This window comes from Maylandia zebra, linkage group LG5 (assembly GCF_041146795.1).
Source record: "Maylandia zebra isolate NMK-2024a linkage group LG5, Mzebra_GT3a, whole genome shotgun sequence".
NCBI classification, from domain to species: Eukaryota; Metazoa; Chordata; class Actinopteri; order Cichliformes; family Cichlidae; genus Maylandia; species Maylandia zebra.
In genome coordinates this window covers 24,365,367-24,384,671 of record NC_135171.1, presented here as the reverse complement: position 1 = coordinate 24,384,671, position 19,305 = coordinate 24,365,367, and the positions used below count along the sequence as shown (strand labels likewise).

Here is a 19,305-nt window from a genome sequence, read left to right as displayed (position 1 = left end):
CAATAAACAAATTCAACACGTTCTATGCGATAATCCAAATATCCTAATTATAATTACAAATATTCATTACCTTCTCACAGAAATATCAAATACATAGAAAAAAATAGAAAAAGCATCCATTTATCATGCTGCAATGATCAATTCATGATGAATGAAGTTGGTCTTTTTAACCAGTAGTAGTAACCAGTAAAGCAATAACCAAGACCTTATAAAAAGCTTGCTAACACTACATGTATGTGTTAGTGTTAGCAAGTGCGGCACCAATGTTTCATCAAGCATGAGCTGCTGATGATATGATATTTTATTGGGTTTATAACGTCACTATTTCTTTCTCCTCATAATAATTCTTAGCAGCGAAGAAAGCAAAGTAGATGAAAAAATACTATCAGAAGCAATGCAAACAATTTCACTTCAAGAGAATACCACATCCAACAAATGTCACGTGTTACACTGCTGTATTGGCACAAGCTCCTAGATGCAAGATCTGAACGTTTCAGCCTTTGCTGTCCCATTATCAAACAGCAACGCGTGCTTCTAGTCCTCAACACACGGCTATCTATATCTCATTTCAACTTTAATTTATGGAATCAACATTTTATGGAATCAATTCAGATTATACACTTACACAAAGGAAAGCCGAGAAAATAACATCAACTACTAGCTCACAGCTCACCATGTCAAACACATCCTGAATCACCAGGACACTATAAAAAGTGATTTCAAACAATCAGCAGGCAAGACACCAAAAATATGATCGCTTACAAGACAGGAATAGACATGGAGGAAAAATTATTAGTCATTGTGTCATACACCTATGTACAAACCCACTTTGTGCTGTCAGATTTTCACACAGTAGGAAAACTAAAAGTATTTTCACCTGAGAAAAATTTGGAAAGAAAAAACACTGGACTCTCTAATGTGTCACTACACTCAAAGCAAGTGGGTGTCAATGTCAAGTGGCTGTCTTCAATTGCTTCACACCCAGGCTTTCAACCCATCTTATGAACACTTGTTATCAGAGGTGCATTTTTTTCACACTGTCTCACCAGCCAAAATATTTTTCTTTCAAAAATTTGAAAGATTTCATGACTGGAGGAAACAAAAACCATCAACAACAAAAGTGCTCAAACTTTTATTCCATCACCTGCAGCACTTCTACCTGCGAGGCTGTTTTTAAAGTGATTTATAAATAAAGTTGGCATGGATATGGTACCTGATATGAATTTGTCCTTAACAGAATACCTTTTCTATTTAAGGAACTCAGCTTAATATATAAAATATATAATTTACTTAATATACTTAATGTTTCTAAACTGCACATAAAGCACAATAAATCATTAGTCCATGGAAATTACATTAAATCACACGTAGAGATTTTAAGTCAAGTTTTTCTTTGGTTTCATTTTGGTTTTTAAATTACAGATCTTAAACTTCCACTAACTTGTACAATCCACACACAACTGTATATCAATACTCACTAACCCTAGAAAATGATGGCCACCTCATTGGATTGCAATGTTCCTTCTTTCATTCAGTTTCATCGTACCTCTCCACCTTTTATTCTTGTTCCTGCCTTCGTTGCTGCATTTACTCCAGACATGATATTGTTTGGCTGAAGTAGGAGTAAGAATTGAATTTAAACTGGCTCAATGGCAGCCTTGTCCCTTTCAGCCAAATCCTATATTTATACGTCTCAGTCTCCTCTTTTTCTTCTTTCCACTAATCAGGTTTTTAAAATAGCTTTCCTTCACTGACAGAAATGCTTATAAAAGAAAAATAAGCAATGAAGTTGCTATATGTTATCTATCAATTCCTGTCATTTAAGGCAAGAATTGATCACATTACATTACATATTAGTTCTTTTTTAAGGTAAAATAGGGTTAAGGGTTAGCCTTGCTTATCATTTTTATTTGTCTTTAAGCTGTAAGATCCTAAGACGTGATGATGACACAGCAAAAATAATGAGGTGCATGCACCACTCTCGGCTACAGAAGTGTATAAGAAAGCAGAGCAACATATGGATTGTATCTGTAGGTGATATGCATTGACTGTAATTAGTTATCCTTCCTAGTGATAAATAAATCATACAATGACAAAATAATTTATATTTACAGACAGGCAAGAAACTAAATGACAAAAAGTCATGCCACATGCAGTCTAAACTCATCCAATGTGTCTTGGAAATGATTGTCCAGCTCTCTGAAAATCTTTTGGAAGGATGGTACTCTTTTTTTCAACAAGGGTGGAGAGCACATTCTGTGTGCATTTATGATATGACTGTGAAGGTCATATATGGGAATCGTATCATAATACTCATACTCATAATTCAGTGAACCTCCATAGATGCAGGGAGGGACAATCATCCAGGAAAGACCACCACTATTATGGGCGATCATGGCTCAAGAGTTGGGAGTTCGCCTTGTAAGGTAACTCGGAAGGTTGCTGGTTCGAGCCCCGGCTCGGACAGTCTCAGTCGTTGTGTCCTTGGGCAAGACACTTCACCTACCGCCTACTGGTGTTGGCCAGAAGGGCTGATGGCGCGATATGGCAGCCTCGCTACTGTCAGTCTGCCCCAGGGCAGCTGTGGCTACAACTGTAGCTTGCCTCCAACAGTGTGTGTGAATGGGTGGATGACTGGGTGTGTAAAGCGCTTTGGGGTCCCTAGGTGGGACTAGTAAAAGCGCTATACAAATACAGGCCATTTACCATTACTATTAGTGTATAAATATTTCTTCACAGGTTAAAGGTCATTATACACAAAAAATGTATTAATTTGTAGGGACTCTTCCATCCTGGGGAACAAGTGGCTATGGAAATTGCTATTTGGGTTTTTTTGCGAGTTACAAACTTGGTTAAAGTAATTACACTGAATTCACAAGGTTTACTCTAAACAGATACACACTTTGGCACAACATTTTTAAATTCTCATGAATATGTTACCTTTTTTCTTCTTTTTGCCTCCAAAGTATTCCATTTTTAATTTTTATGCACACATTTGCACTTTTATTATCTATGTCTTATTATCTGAACATAACGAGCAAGCAAAACATGAAGAGGGGAAAAAGCAAGAACACGGCAATAAAATGGGGACACTCATTTGAGTTGCCCGGCTGTCTTGGTGCAGTGGAGATGATGGTTGAGGTCACACAGTCATCGCAGCCCTAATAGAGGCACGATCAATTTCCTATGACAGCCTATCTTAGAGTACAGCTGAATGATTGGACGGCAGACTTGCTGACTGACTGTATGAATGAATGCATGAATAACTTGGTGGCTATGCAAATGGCTGACTTTTTTTACAACTGTCACACTGACTACATGTGAACCAAAGTGTCCGATTCTGGTTAGCCAACCAGACGAAAAGCTATTGACCCTGTCAGTCAGTTGCAGAGACGATCAGTCCAGTCAGTTGATCAGACAAGCAAAAATCCAATCAACTAACCAGCCAATGCAATTACCAATTCACTGACCACTGATTGGAATGTGCCACAGACCCAGCCAGCAAGACAAGAAAAACTGACAGCCAACAGAGTAAGGAGGAGAAGTGATAATGTTCCCAATTAATTCAGTGGCCATGCCAAATAGTCAGTTGGCTAATGCAGTAATGACAGCAAACACATGATCAGCTACAGCAGTGAAACCTGCTGCCATGCCAGAACCAGTCAGTAAGTATGACAGAGAAGAGAAACTGCAGAGTTTATTCTGCCAACAGATGGCCTGAGAGAGAGAAGGGGTGTGCAATAAAACATCTTTATATACAGAAACTGCAGACAAGGGCATTTGATTTCACCTGAAAGTCAAAGACCAACACACAGCATTGACCGACAGAACTTGTACAACATATCTGCATATTTAAAAAATGTCACCGCTGCATATATTATGCACGTGTTGATGGATCGTGCAGACAGCTCTAACAGATCTCCTCATCTCTCCTCTCCCTCTCTCACAGACCACCTGCTCCTAGACCATTTTGGATAACAGTACAGGGTTACATTATTATCTTTGTCCTCTTTGTCACAAACCAGAGACACACATGGAACAATGTGTACAATTCAGTGTCTTCACATGCAGCTGATTTATTTAACAGAATCAAAAGCAAATGATCGAACCAGCAAACACACACAAAAATACCCGAAACAAAAGTGCTGATTAATTTACATTTTCATACATGAGCAACGCATACTTACATGGCAGAAAGGTTAAAAGCACCGTCACCGTGACGTGAAAACCATCCCACCTAAAAACGATACTGCAACGGCACATGCAGCAGGGGACTAGGCACAACAGCGACGTGCGATATGTGTGCGTGCATGTGTGTGTGAGTGTAGGTGTGCATGTGTGTGTGGAGACTCGCTAAGCTGCACTCTCACTGCTACTGCCTCAGCTGGGGCTGTCTCAATGCACAGCCTGTACCATGTCGGCAGGCAGCAGGGGTGGGCGTATGTATGTGTGCGTGTGTGTGTGTGTGTGTGTGTGTGTGTGTTTGTGTGTGTGCGTGAGAGAGAAAGTGTGTGTGTGTGGACAGTGCTGCATAGCAGATCTTCCACTATCTGACTGGATCACTCAAGATAGATAGACAGAAAGACCGATAACTGGATTGATAAGAATAGAGAGGATAAAAGACAGGAAGGAGAGGATATGATGGTGAATCCTGTTCTCTACATCCCTGTGGGTCTCTTACTCACTCTCATTGACATTTTGCCCCGAGAACAGAACAGCAGGTCCAGTGTAGACATGCATGCAACCTAGTTTTTAGAAATATCAGAAGAAGGAAGAGAGATAGGAAAGAAAAAAAAAGAGGAGGGGTGGGCTGGTGGGGCGTACAGTGAATAAATAAACGATGTACAAAAGAAAAGGGGGGGGGGGGGGGGGGGGGGCAAAGTGAAAAAGGAAAGGCAAAGAATTTAGAAATTAGAAGGTGATTGGACAAGATTTGAAATGCCTTGAAGACAGAAACGCGATAAAAAGCTGTAGATGTAAAGAAGAAGCCAGTATGTGAATAAAAATGGAGAGGAGGGATAACTTTCAAGGGCATGCGTCATTCTTGCATTCTGCAGATCGGGATTCCCATATAAGACCCACAGACCTGGATACAGCTCACCCCAGTGGACATTATAGCTGCAGGACACAAGACCTTTGTGTAAGCCAGGCGCTCCAGAAGAAGGTAACAGCAACAGTTTCATGACACTGTCACTCATGTATCCCAGATCTTATCCTATCACAGCTTGCAGGGAGAGAGGAGGAGGAGGAGGAAGAGAGGGTACAACCTCACACTCTTTATGTCTTCATCACCACCCCCCCACGCACGCACACACACACACACACACACACACACTCTGCTTTACCAATGCCTATATTCCTGTCTCTTGCTCAACGTGTACATTACATTGTCACAACTCAGTGACTGTAAGGTGAACGACTCTGTATACCAAAGCATTCTAGAGATAAATGTGAAACCATCTTTCTGACAGCTAAAACCTAACTGAAACTGAATCATGCAACAAGACAGTGATTCCAAATACAGCAGTAATACCTACAACAGAATGACTGACAGAGAAAAAAAATTTTTTGCTTGTTTGTTTGGGAACAATGACACCGAATGTTTGAGTTGGTTTTGAAAATGAGATGCTTTTAATTACATTTTTTCATCCTTAAGAAACGAAACATCCTTCGAAATGACAAGAGTACGAGAACGTCCTGTGTGGTGGGGAGTGAATGGGTGAACGGGAAGTAACTGCGGGGAAGTAAGAAGCAGATGTGTCTGAAGTGAAGAGACGTTTCTGGCAGGTAACAAACACAAAGCAGATAATGTGAATAGAATTATCTTCGCAAAAGTCGGGATCATGACTAGAATAGAACAGAACAGAACAGAACAGAACAGAAAACCTAGAATGGATCCATACAGTACTGTAGTGACTGGATAACTTTTCACTACATTTTATAACATTATTTCCTGTATAGTGACTTAGTTTAGTTAAGAAGCTTATGGTGAAGTATGGTGAGAGAGAGAATGAGAGCAGTGATGGGGATCAGAAACAGGCCCTGAATATCAATGCAGCACGTCTACAAGATTTCAGGGCTGCAGTGCACCAAAACCTGGGAGAAAGAGCACAGTAGCGTCACAGCCAATCAGAGCTGAAGGTGACAGTCCTGCACAGCTAATATCCGTCTAACAAACCATCAATAGTTTCTGCCACCTGGAAGAATCGTGGCAAATCATCATTTTCCTTGTCTGATTTTTCTGCTTGCCTTTATGAGTGAAGAGATCCTAAAGCACTTGCTAAAAAGTAAGATGCTGTACTTTTCAAATGAAACTATCACTTGTCTCATTAACATGAAAGTCAGCTTTAACTCCGTCAAATACTGCAGGGTAGTTAAATTTAAAAAAAAAATGCTGCAGGCTTGCCTTTGCACCAGAGAAAACCCAGGTGTATTTAGCTTAAGAAAAATTTGTGCCATAGGTCTTAATTAAATCACAACCATGCAAGTAGACTATAAGGCGCATTAGTATAATACTCTCTGTGATTTTCTATAAATGGCACCTTATATTCCATCAGTAAAAGCTCCATTTCCTTCCAGTTTAGGGATTTGTTAACCCGTAAAGTGTCATGTTTACCTCAGGTCAATCAGACATCCCATATAGTGGTTTCTAGCTCCTGCCAATAACCATTAGACTTATTAATTGCGGAAGCCTCAGAGTATCTCCTGAGTGCTGGAGTAAAATTAGACCAGGGCTGTGTCTATCTATGGGCAGGCACACATGCTTGCAGTTAATGAGATGACTCCCAAAGGTTTCTAACCTCTCTCAATGAGAGGTCACCATTATGCATCCCCAACTCTTATCTAATACGTTTCCCACATGCTGCATGTCTGTATTTCCTTTAAATTTAAACAGTTAGCAAAAGTGAAACTTCAGCTGGTCTACAACTGTGCTGTGCAAAAATCTTGAGACACCTTCCATTTCTTAATATTTTTCTGGGGAATGGGAAATAGGTCAAGTAGTTTATTTAAAAAAAGTGCAAACATACATGAAAATACAGTACACAATATTTAAAACAAAGTCTGGCTGAATGTCAATATTTGGTATGGCCACCTTTATTCTTCAACATAGCCTAAACTCTGTTAGACAAGTTTTCTTGCAGTTTCTTTAAAGAGTTGTGGCGTGGGTGTGGTCCTTGGCCAGCTGCAGAGGAGGCGTGACGCAGTGAGCTCCCGGGGCGGCGCAGGGGCGGGGTGAACAGGTGTGCTGGGATCTGACAGTGATTGTGTCTCTTTATGTGTTGGCAGTGACAGACGGAGACGGACGTGACAGCAGAGAAAGAGAGCGCGGAGTATATGTGTCCACTACAACCCCGAGCTTAATAAAAAGTTCTGCACTGTCAAAAGTCGCTCCGGCTGGTATTTCTTGGGTCCACCGTTACAAGAGTCTTCAGGAATAGTTCTCTGGGTTTCTTGGAGGATATTCAAGGGCCTTCTGTTCTTTTCTACTGCTTCAGTAATATTAAGGTCTGGGCTCTGGGGAGGTCAGTCCATGACTGAGTGCCTCGTTGTTTGTTTTTCTATCCAGGTAAGTTGCTACTAATCAGATGCTTGCCAGATGGTATTGCATTGAAGATGAAAATATGACCGTATTTGTTACATGTTCATAATTTCATTAAGGTTGAAATGCAGTTCCAAACTATGACAGAGCCTCCACTGTGTTTCACAGGTGACTGTTATCCTGACCTTCACCAAGCATAACTAACAATGATTTCAGCCAAAAATGTCAAACTTGGATTCATCCCTCCATAAGCCCTGTTTCTGCTGATTTTCAGTCTAATTCTCGTGTCATCTAGCATATCTCATTATTGTTGTTGACAGCCATCCTTCCACTGAGTCCATTTTGGATGAGGCTTCAGTGAGCAGTATATGGATCAACTGAAAGGCCACATGCATCTCTCATGTCCTGTGTCAGATTTTTTCTTAAAGACGGGTTCCTGTTACTGTCTCCTCTCCTCCTCTTGTCCAGTTTCCTCAAATTTTTTAAGGACACACTGCACACAATACAACAATATGACAAGTTTTGGGCTAAAAGCTCCTTGGGAATTACTTTGCAATTACCACGCAAAAATGCTATTTTATGCCTGTCAAACTGTGTCATCTTTGCATTCTTCAAAGATTCGGCTAAAGAAATTGGAAAAAATTATATATTGTTGTGACAGGCAGTAGCATTGTGCAATTCAAAACTGGTCAATTGCTAAGTTGTCTGTTATGTGTAGAGACAATAGTGGTTCATATGGTAAACAAATGGTAAATGGCCTGTATTTGTATAGCGCTTTACTAGTCCGTAGGAACCCCAAAGCGCTTTACACATTCAGTCACACATTCACACACTGGTGATGGCAAGCTACATGTAGCCACAGCTGCCCTGGGGCACACTGACAGAGGCGAGGCTGCCCGAACACTGGTGCCACCGGGCCCTCTGACCATCACCAAGAGGCAACGGGTGAAGTGTCGTGCCCAAGGACATAACGACCGAGACTGTCCAAGCCGGGGCTCGAACCGGCAACCTTCCGATTATAAGGTAAACTCCCAAGTCTTGAGCCACAATCGCCCATATCGTGGCTCAAGACTTCTGTAGCTGCCTTTTTCTATGTTTGAATGATTCATAGGTCAATCTTAAGTGGGTAAACAAAAACAGACCTTCAGAAAGCCTAGGGATGTACAGTGTACAGTATTGTATATTGATAAATATTGCTAGGAGAAACAGATTTTTCAGTCTACATTTTGTTAAGCAAAGCTTCCAGCTTTTTAATACTCTTTAATACTATGACTCCCAATTCCTAATCGGCATAGAAGTCAATACTATCCAATTTTCCTGTCTTATTTCTTTTTTTCCAGTTCTTCTTCACTTTTATCTACTATAGGTCCTTTTCCGGGAGTAATTTTGAACGTATTCCAGTTCCCTAAGGACAGCTATAAGCCTTAAGACTAATAGAAACACACATATACAACCCTGATAGTCACACAAAAACTCAAGACACCTAACATCCACGTACTCATTCCAACAAACAGAGCCAGCGGACAGGGAGACATTGTCTGACTCTTGGGGTGAACTCGGTTGAATTGTCTTTAGCTAAGCTTCATGCATACAAAACCCAAAGGCAAGGAGAGACAGAGGACAAGAAGATATTACACAATGACAGATCATGCAAGCAGTACATAAAATATCAGCAAACACTCACTGTAGCTCTTCCAATTTAGGCTGTATCCTTGGTGTCAAATACAGGAAGTTAGCCATCAAGATGAATTTAGAAATTGTCTTTCTATGCGTGCTGTCATGTGAAGACACCGAACCAAACATGTGTCCTGTGCGGGAACACCTCTTTCCATGTTTTTTGCTAATCCTATTCTTTCCCAAGGGTCAACTGAGAAACAAAGATGGGCTCTACTGTATGACTCCGAGGGGTAGACCCACATGGAAATACACATTACCACTTTAATAATACAAGGCAGTATTGGAACAAATGAGAACACCATTATACTTACAGTAGCATGTCCAGCATAAAAAGGGTGAAAAAATATTCACAGTACATTAATTTCTGGTGTTATCTGGCTAGCACTGCATCAATCAGATTAAATAACCTGTTATTCAATGCTGGCATTCTGTGATATTTCACACTACATTTGCTGAGTCATTTTAGCAAGGACACAGGTTATACTGTGAGTATTGCATACCGAATTCAATAGAATACAGTGTCCTTTGTTGAATCGCATCACAGTTTAAGATGCAGAAAGTGCGCCGACATTTTGGCTTTGTGGCGATTTGTGACTATGTTGAATGAATGATTTAACTGTTCATTTGTAACGCCTAACAAATGTAAACACAGAAGTTTAAGAAGGTTACAGAGAGTGTTGCTAAGAGTGTCAATGTGGGTGCAATACTCACTGTCGACATTCGTAACTGCAATTTCTACAAAAAGCAGGGGAAAATGTCCTCTCGGCTCACCGAGGTTGGGATTGCATACACCAGCTGTCTATTTACATGTGTCTTTAAAATTCAAATTAATCTTCTTTTCTTCCTTTGCTAATTAGTAATCTATATCAAAAAGAACAATGTAAAAGGAGAAGATTTTATTTTCTGGACTTGTCACTTTACAAAATGAGCCGCTTGTTTAAAGAAGCTATGCCACCATATACAGTTAGGGTATTTGTTAGGAAGAAGTCTATTTTGAGCCCAGTCCTGCTGGCAGAACCCATCACCTGTCTCTGATTTGCTACCCCTTGGATGCAAAGCTTTAAAAGCAGAAACATTGTTCCAGTGATAACCCAACAAAGCAGTCTGGTCCAGAAGCCTGTTTAGCTGGGCGGCGTACAGATGAGAAAAGCTGGATGTCCAAAGCTATTAATCTAAACAACCTTGCTCTTTTTATTCCTTTACAACTCCTCTTGCTCCTGACACACATACTCTCTCCTAAATAGCCATATATTCAGTCCTTGTTCCTCCATTTCCAAGGGAAATTAATGGGCGGCTGAGGTGAGGTGTGAGGATTAAACTGTGCCAGAAGATTAATCAGTAGTGTACGTCTGTGAGCTAGACAGCTCCAGATAGTTTATTAAAAAAAGACAGGAACATGCATATGGATAGGTACAGCGGGTAGTGAATGAATACAATTCATCCTCAGCCGAGTTTAACATAATGAATCATGGCTTGAATAATGTAATGAGTGTGATACTTTTTTACTGTGTAGTATTTTCCCATTTTAATTATATAAGCACATTTTAATAGATTATTAAATTGCCATTCTCATAAGATCTGCTTGGTTAGTCACAAACACAGTGATTATCAATTAATATCCTCATAGATCATAAATAAATAATTTAACCGTTTAATGCAGGGGTGTCAAACATAAGGTCCAGGAGCCAGAATCTGCCCGGAAAAGTCTCTAATTCGGCCATTGGTTGGCTTTGGAAAATGTGAAGGAGGACATAGATTTCAGACCTTTACTGTATATTTTATTTAAGTTTCACAGCTTTTCACGGTCATTCATACTATACCAAAGTCATTAGTGTACACCAAAAATGCCAGATACAACAATGACACATATTAAAACTCATATATGTAAATTGATAAATCAATAATTCCTTTTTTTAATTTGTCAGAATGCTTTGAAGCTGTGATAAATGGTATAAAAGTGCAAACAGCTGCCACTGAGGAGGTTTGAAAGAGCATGTTGAGTACAGACAGAGGATAACAGGTTCAAAATTGCCTCAACATCAGTGGCCTCATTATCCATGATTAGCCACTAATGCACTCCATCAGCTGCTTTAAAATGATGGGAACTTTTAAAGGGCAACGGTTTTGTTTTTTTCTTTGTTTGTTTCATTTAAAACAGCCAGTTAATTTAAACCAAGTAGTTACAATGATAGACAGGAACAGGGAGGACGAACACGAAATACAAAGAAGAAGACGTTCCGATTAGAAGAGTGACAGAGAGGCAGCACTTGCCTTGAATGAGAAAGAAGCCTGAGAGAGATTACCTGACTGCATGGAGAAGAGTGCGACCTATCCAATGCCTGCTGACACTCAGATGCTTTCTAGTCTATTGCCTATTTGTCTACAGTCAGAGCTTGGCCTTTCGTTATCTATCAGCCTAAAGTAAATGAGCAAGGGTGCATTGAAATGTGGATTAAATGTAAAAGTTAAAAACAAATGTTCCAACAGAAAACATTCTTTGAGTATTTCTTCTCTGAGTCCAGAACTGCAAATCCCACCACTCAACTGATTTGACTGATTCACAGCATGAAGCAGTGGTTTCCAGGAAAACAATTGGCCCACTGAGAGCTCTGAGGAAGACTAACAATTCGACATCAGAGCCATGGGGAGGGGGATTAACAGCTTTTCTTTTTTTTTGTTTTGGCACCAATAATCCAAATAGAAGAGAATGATAAACTATTTCTTGGCACCACTCTACCTTTAAAAACCCAGCGAAACCAGTAGGCTGGAATGTCTACATACTGTACCAACGTTAATGTAAAATGATATTAGATTCAAACTAAAATGCTGGTGTCCTGGTAGATCGCCTATCAGATTTGAAACAGGGCATCACTGAGCTCCTGGATAGTGTGAGGTGAAACTTGACGGTGTCAGGTGGACTGAAACATATTGCCCCAGAGGTGTTCTGCTGGATTTAAGTCAGGCGAGCGTAGGGATCAATCACTGTTATCAATTCCTTCATCCTCCAGGAACTGCCTGCATAGTCTCACCACATGAGGCCAGGCGTTATTGTGGACCAGGAGGAACCCTGGACCCACCGCATGAGTGTAGAGTCTGACAATGGGTCCAAGGATTCGGACCTTCTATGGCACATATTCACGGGTAATCCTGGAGAAGTTGGACTACCTGTTCAATCTCTCCAGAGTCCATGTAGCTCTTGTTCCTTCACCTCTGAGAGAAATAAAGGTTTTGTTTTGGTGAGGTGTAAGACTCAAGCTGTGCTACATGATTAATCGGTTTAGCATGTCTGTAAGCATTTCCAGGCAATTCCAATCTTCTTGTTACGTCAAACACACAAGTTATTTCTGAGTCCAAATACTCTGTCACTTTTCAAAAGCAAATAAAAACTGATGCACTACTGAAAGTTTAAAAGGTTTTAGGCACGCCAATATATCACTGACTAAAAAGCAGATAGAAAATGTTCACTCTGAGTTAAACAGTCTTCTCAACAACACTAGACAATGCGTATTAGGTCAGAACAATTTTTAAGTTGCTAAAAGTTGACATAAAAAACTAAATATCAGACACTGAGTGCAAATAAGCATGCTGATCACGGTCTGATGGACTGTCGTGAGAAAAAAAACTATTACACTCATGATCTTTTATCTGCAAGAGAGCTGGGTTAACTAATACCTCATGGAGCCACACACACAGATCACAATTGCCTGTGATATTAAGTTGCTAAAGCAAAGTCAGGATTCCCTAAAGAGCTGGTCTTTCTTCCAGTTTTTTAATAAAAAGGTTGACAAAGTCAAATTTCTGGTGAAGCCACAACCTCTCCTCTCTGTCTGATATGTACAGTGGACAGACAGCAGAGAAGAGGCACTATAGTGGAGACAGTGAACCCAGGTCAAGTGAAAAATAATGGTTTTCGGCACTTGTTACTGAATATGCAGCGAAAAGCTTTGCAGGTACTGTGAGTACTGTCAACCTGACAATGCTACTCTCACCACTGATTTAGTCCACTATTGAACAATAGCCCAGTACATTTATTCCAATACTGAAGCAGAATTTTAAAATATATAATAAAATACATAATTTACTTACTTTAATTTACAATATTTTATTCACTTATTTACTTTTATTTTATTAATATAATTACTTTTGTATTACCCTAGGCAATAATTATTTTGCATAATAATAATAATAATAATAATAATAATAATAATAATAATAATAATATGTAAGGGGCAGTAAAAGTGAAAATGTTGGCCACCTCTCTGTACCTTAAAAACCTACCTCAAGGCTAGGAAACAAACTTTTGGCAACAATAGACAAAAATAAAACAAACAAACAAAAAGAGTAAAATCATTTTTCAGAAGAATGTAAAGTTTTTGTAAGAGGGAATTAGAAATACACACCTTCTCTAGGTTCTCTTCCTAAGGCTTAAAGCTAACCTGTGTCAGGGCATTTTAGCAAATTCTGCGTATCAGATCCGTTAAGCAGCATAAGGCATAAAAAAGTTCCATAGGAGGTAAGTTAGGTGGGACAACAAGTTAAGGTTGGGACTATTACCTGTAAAGGTGGAGTTCAAATGCAAGTCTACTTGTTCTTTCTTTAGCTGAACTAGTTTTATGTTTGTAAGGTACATAAAGAAACCTCAATGATGGAAAAACAATCAGTCAGCTCTTTTTTTTCTCACCAAAAATGTCTAAAGTTAACTGAGAAATGTGTCTGGAATATCCCTACAGAAGAAACAGAAGAGGAAAGAAGCTAGATATACAAGACAGCCAGGGATACATTCTTTACTGGAAAGGCAACAATCTACAGTCCCTTCACAGAAATAATTACTTGTAACAGAATAAACAAGACAACAAGGGTGTGAGAAGCTCTACAATGTCATTTAGTGTATCATTTCCAGTTACAGCTGGTCAGTCACACTAATGAACAACAGAGAGGTGAAAATAAGTGGCAAAAATAAAGGTGAAAGGAGGATGGGAGGATAATCTGCAGCAAGAAGCACGGTTGTTTAACTTGATTCTGCACTGACCTCTGGCACTATTCAACACACACACACACACACACACACACACACACACACACACACACACACACACACACACACACACACACACACACACACACACACACACAGACACACACACCCTGCAAGGTAAGCACTCTATAGGGTCATTAATAGCGCTTCTTACTCCAGCCACTTTTGCAGCTTTAAAGTAGCCTATAGAATATCACTTTAATGCAGCCGATTAGTGCGTAATTATGCTTACATTTACTTCTTTTTTAAAGCATAACATCAGACACACTATATCCATTACTGAATTATTTCCAATAAGCTTTCTTTTTATGGTGATGTCAAATTTCACTGCAGACTATGAGCATAGAGCACAGAAACAAAGTGGGGAAAATAACTTTTTGGTCCCTTGTAAGTTTGCTCAAATGAATAGTGTCTACTTTTATGGTAGTTTTATTTCAGTGGAAAGAGATAGAATATCAACAAAAAAAACCCCAAACAAAACAAATGACACATGATTTGCATGTCAAATTCATAAAAATTCAGCAGTAGATCAACTAATTAGTTGCCTGACTTCATGCTGTAATCAACCCCAGACCTCACCAGAAAACTGATGAATGATTTCTGAATGTGATTTCTGTAAGTTAACTCTTGCACATTCTGAAAGCTCTCATTTTAACCCTGCCACAGAGTGGCAGCTTGTCTATTATGTACCACGCGTCCCATCCTATGACACCTAGAATAGGTTTAAGTCTGCCCAGTGGAGTTTAAAAAAGATGGATGGATGGATGATTAACCTTTCCTAAATCCAACCGGTATTTTTGTTGTCCCTGTCTAACCAAAAAGGGACTACAAACAACTAAAATACAGAAAAGAAAAGAAAAGAAAAGAAAAGAAAAGAAAAGAAAAGAAAAGGTTTTCCATGAGGAAAGTTGCTTGATTTATTCACTTCTGTAATAATTGACTGTGTGGTGGCACAGATAGAACAGCAGGACAGCCTAAATGCAGGTCTGTACACATGGTTGGAGAAACACAGAGAAGTTTATGTCCTACTTTCAATATGAAGGGAAATACTGGAAGTGTAAAAACAGAAAAAGGTATGAAGAAGTCAACAAACCAAACAAGGAGTCTCGTCTGACTTCTTGATACTTTTTCTAACAGTTTTTACAATAATGGGGAACAATAATGGGAATAATAGGCTAATACGTTACATTAACTAATTGGAAAAAAACCCTGAACAAATAGATAATTAAATCTAGATGCTTACAGCCATTTGCAGCTAGGCTTGTAACACATTGTCGTAAACCCTGGTAAGCTAGCTAAAATAAGAACGCAAACTCAGGTCAATCAACCCGCAATGCAGACTCACTCTTTATGCTTCTTTACAAGTTCTGTGTTGCAAATGTGGAAAAACACATAGATGTATTTTTGTTAGTCTCTGGAAGTTGACTGAGTCTGTCCTTTTGTTATGATGACGTGTTGGTATTTCTTTTTAAATGGTTTTTGTTTTCAATAAAACGAAGCTTGTCTTACCCCAAGCACTTGTACGAACAAAGCATGCAGCACAATGCTTCATTAGACTGAAAGACAAGTTCACACAAAATCTATCTAACGTTTCTATCAGTTATTGCAACTGTTTTAATTAACATTGTTGGAGTCAGCCTTTAAATACCTCAGCTGTTGACTGTTATGTGCCTGTTTAGGTAACACAGAGTACAGTACAGTTCGCCTGATAGCTACAATTTTATTGGAGCATAAAAAGGAAAGTCTATATTCTTATGACATTTATGCTGGATGTAATGGAAATTTTGGCTGTCATATGATGCTATAATATCGTTAGTTATAGTTACCAAGATTGTCTTTTGCATGATAGTTTAATGCCAGACATCACCAGCAGTTATGATTTCTTCAGGTCTTCATTTAAATGTCTTTTCTGTTATGTAATTTTCCCCAGCTGTATATGGGAATTTTGGGACATGTACAGTATGTATCTCTCTCTTTCCATTTTTACTGTTCTTGTGCTTGACACATTCCACTGGTGAAACATTTCCTGCCCTCAAAAGTTCTTGTTGCTATGCAACTGATCTGCCTGGCACTGAGAATAATGCTAGCTCACACAGGCTACACAGAGTACAACCCCCCTCACACCACACACACAGCAGCTCTTAGCCTAAATCCTGTGGTTGTTAAAATACTAATAGTATGAAAAAGACATCTTTCAACTATATTGTTTTAAAACAATGAAAGACTTTTACAGCTTTGCACCACACTCTCTCCTGATAAGCGATCTAACATTAAAAAGTACTGACAAATACTGTCCTGATCTCCTATTTTGTCCCCCTCTGTCTGTCTGTTTGCATTCCTGCCTGTCAAATCTGACTTTGCAACGTTACACATGTACTATGAATAATAACAGAAAAAAAAATACTCATTTGTCTAGTAATTTCTATTATTATTTACTGTTCTATTTACTAATTCCAAAAGCTTCCAGAAAAGACAGTAAAAATGTAATAAAATAAACAGGATAGTATTTACATAATTTACCCTAAAGGACATGATAGCAACTAATACATTTTTACTTATATATTTTACAATGCATAAAGGGGAGCTAAAGAGCTAAAGAAAATCCCTAGAATATGAGCTTATTTTAATTTTAATTGGATGCAAAACGTTTAAAATAAAAAAGAATGCAAATAACTACTTTTTAAAAATTCTGGAGTAATTATTCTTCAGTACTTTTCAAAAGACTATATTAACCATGTTTTTACAAAGAATAATTAAATTAATTAAATTAAATTCATATTTAGTTATATAGTGCCAAATCACAAAAACCTAATCAAGGCACTTAATACTATAACAGTTTTGGGATGAGGAGAAAGAGAAAAGAAGAAGAAACATTTTATTCTCCAAAAGTGAAAAATGGCTTTACAGGATTGATGAGTTTAGACTCATCAGAGGTAATTACATCTGTGGTGCAGATTAAAAAACACACTTTTCTGATAACACAGGGTCACTGCTGTGATGTACAAAGTATTGGTTATGTATATTTGTTCTCTAAAGCATCAAAATGTTAGCTAACTTAAGCTAGCTCGCTAAGGATTATTAGCTAACTTTAGCTTTCTGAGCAAAAAGTCCGGTGTCAGATTGCTAGTTGCCAGCCAAGGAGCTGATGTACTTAATTAGTGTCCTATTCCTATTCTGGTCAAAGTGGACTTGAGCAGGTCTCCAGAGAAAAAGTCAGAAGGATGTAATCTGTAATTGGCCAAAGGATTTATATCGGTCCAAACATGGCTTGAACAGGATGGCTGCCACTACATTAAGGTGGTAGAATACAAATCTTTTCTCGACTCTTGCAGTTTGGTACCTGATATCTTGTGTTAATTCTGCACAATAAAGGTAGTGTTTTATTTTACTGGTGTATAAACCGGTTACATAGCATATTTCTCCTCTTACTTGCTTTGCAACAAATTGTTTTTTAACTTGTTTGGAAAATTTTGTTTAACATGATTGAGCCTTTGCCTCCGGTTTGATAATTCAAGTGGCCACTGAAAAACTATAGTATTTTATTAAATAATGTGATTATTCGCTCTGAAGCATTCTTAGACACTAGGTCATCCAACTAATTAGACTGATTTTGAAGGTAAGATTGTAATATGTACCCTGTTGAATTGCAATTTGCAAAGCTGAAAAGGATTGAATATTGCAAGCAGAATATTCCATTAATATTAATTGCAAGACACTGTTGGGGGCTAAGCCGTTGTAAAGATTTGGTCCTAGAAACACTCCTGCTTTCCAGTGATAACGTCAAACTTTCTATCCATCAATTTTCTTAAACCAGTTCAGGGATACGGATGGGGCTGGAGCCTATAAATTCAAACATCCTGTTGTAAAATCTGTGCGTCACAGTCTGCTTCTTGGTGAAGAAGGAACACATGCTGGAATTTACTTCCAGTGATATGTGCTTTCATGATCATGAAATCCAACTTTTAGAGATCCAACCTGATTTCTGGTCATATTTCTCGAGAAAATGCTCCAACATTTAAACTTTGGCTGAAGTTGCACCGACAGGCTAATTCCAGTGCCTGGGTTAGCAGATGCAACATGAATAACCTACTTGCTTTTGCAAATATTTCCCTTAATGTGTCCAATTATGCTCAATCAAACACCCAATTTCAAATAATGCAGACCAGGAGAAAGTTTAAGTTAAGGCTAAGCTAGAACAGAAAACTGAGTTCAATTCAGTAACATTTTTCAACTGGTTCTGTGCAAATTTCATTGTCATTGTGTAGCTCTGTAAAATTGCACTATTGGTACTTGTCTGTTTAGGTGCAAGGACCAGGGTTTGTGGCCTCTATCTACATATGTAATAATTATGGCATATGAAGCAGAGTTGGAAACAAAGGGGTTAAAAACAGGATGAAAAAGGCAGAGAAAACAAATATAACAAGAAATAGAGAATCTAATCCTGAGTGACACCTTCAAGGAACTAATCAGACAGAAGCCCCAATCCTTTTAAAGTAATGGCAAATCACTACGTCATTAGCCATTTCTAGTCTACTGGATGTCCTCGGGATGAGACTTGAATGCTTACTCCTGACTTAAGACTACAACTGCACAGCTTTGATATACTGTCTTAATACAAAACAATGTTCTTTCAGTGCCATTTGCCAGTTTAGAAAAAGTCCTTGCAATATTCCTTTCCCCTCTACAGTATATTTTTTTATTTTATTGTGTTACACTATAAGTAGAACCAATCTTAAATCCTGTCTAGTGAACAAGGATGGAAGCAGTGTTTGTGAGAAACACAAGCCAGTGTCAACAAATGCAGGAAAAAAAATAGCTTTTCATTTCCTGAGAAGAAAGTTGGATTACCTGACCAGGAATCGTGTGATGAGCAGTGAGGCAACGCTAGTTTGGGGATGGTGGGCTTCCAGGGAAAGACAGCTTGGTGTGAATGTTAACTATGGTTTTCTGGTTGAGTTATGTTAAACCAGTACCACAGACCGGTGCTTTTGAGGATGCGCACACATGCACACACACACAAGCTATGCTTTTTTCACTCCTCACATCTTACTAG

At 38.8% G+C, this 19,305-nt stretch overlaps 1 protein-coding gene across 7 annotated transcripts in view; it reads right to left on the bottom strand.

Annotated features, from left to right (window-relative positions):
* The window catches only part of atp2b2 (ATPase plasma membrane Ca2+ transporting 2), a 128,457-nt gene that overhangs the window by 89,484 nt on the left and 19,668 nt on the right, over window positions 1–19,305 (bottom strand). For 2 of the 7 annotated variants that reach the window (XM_023154966.3, XM_014412932.4), the window contains exon 1: window positions 4,188–4,379. The exons of the other annotated variants lie outside the window; for them this stretch is intronic. The gene's annotated coding sequence lies outside the window, so the exon portion shown is untranslated. Of the gene's footprint in view, window positions 1–4,187; window positions 4,380–19,305 lie in introns of those variants that run through there. 7 annotated transcript variants of the gene reach the window in all.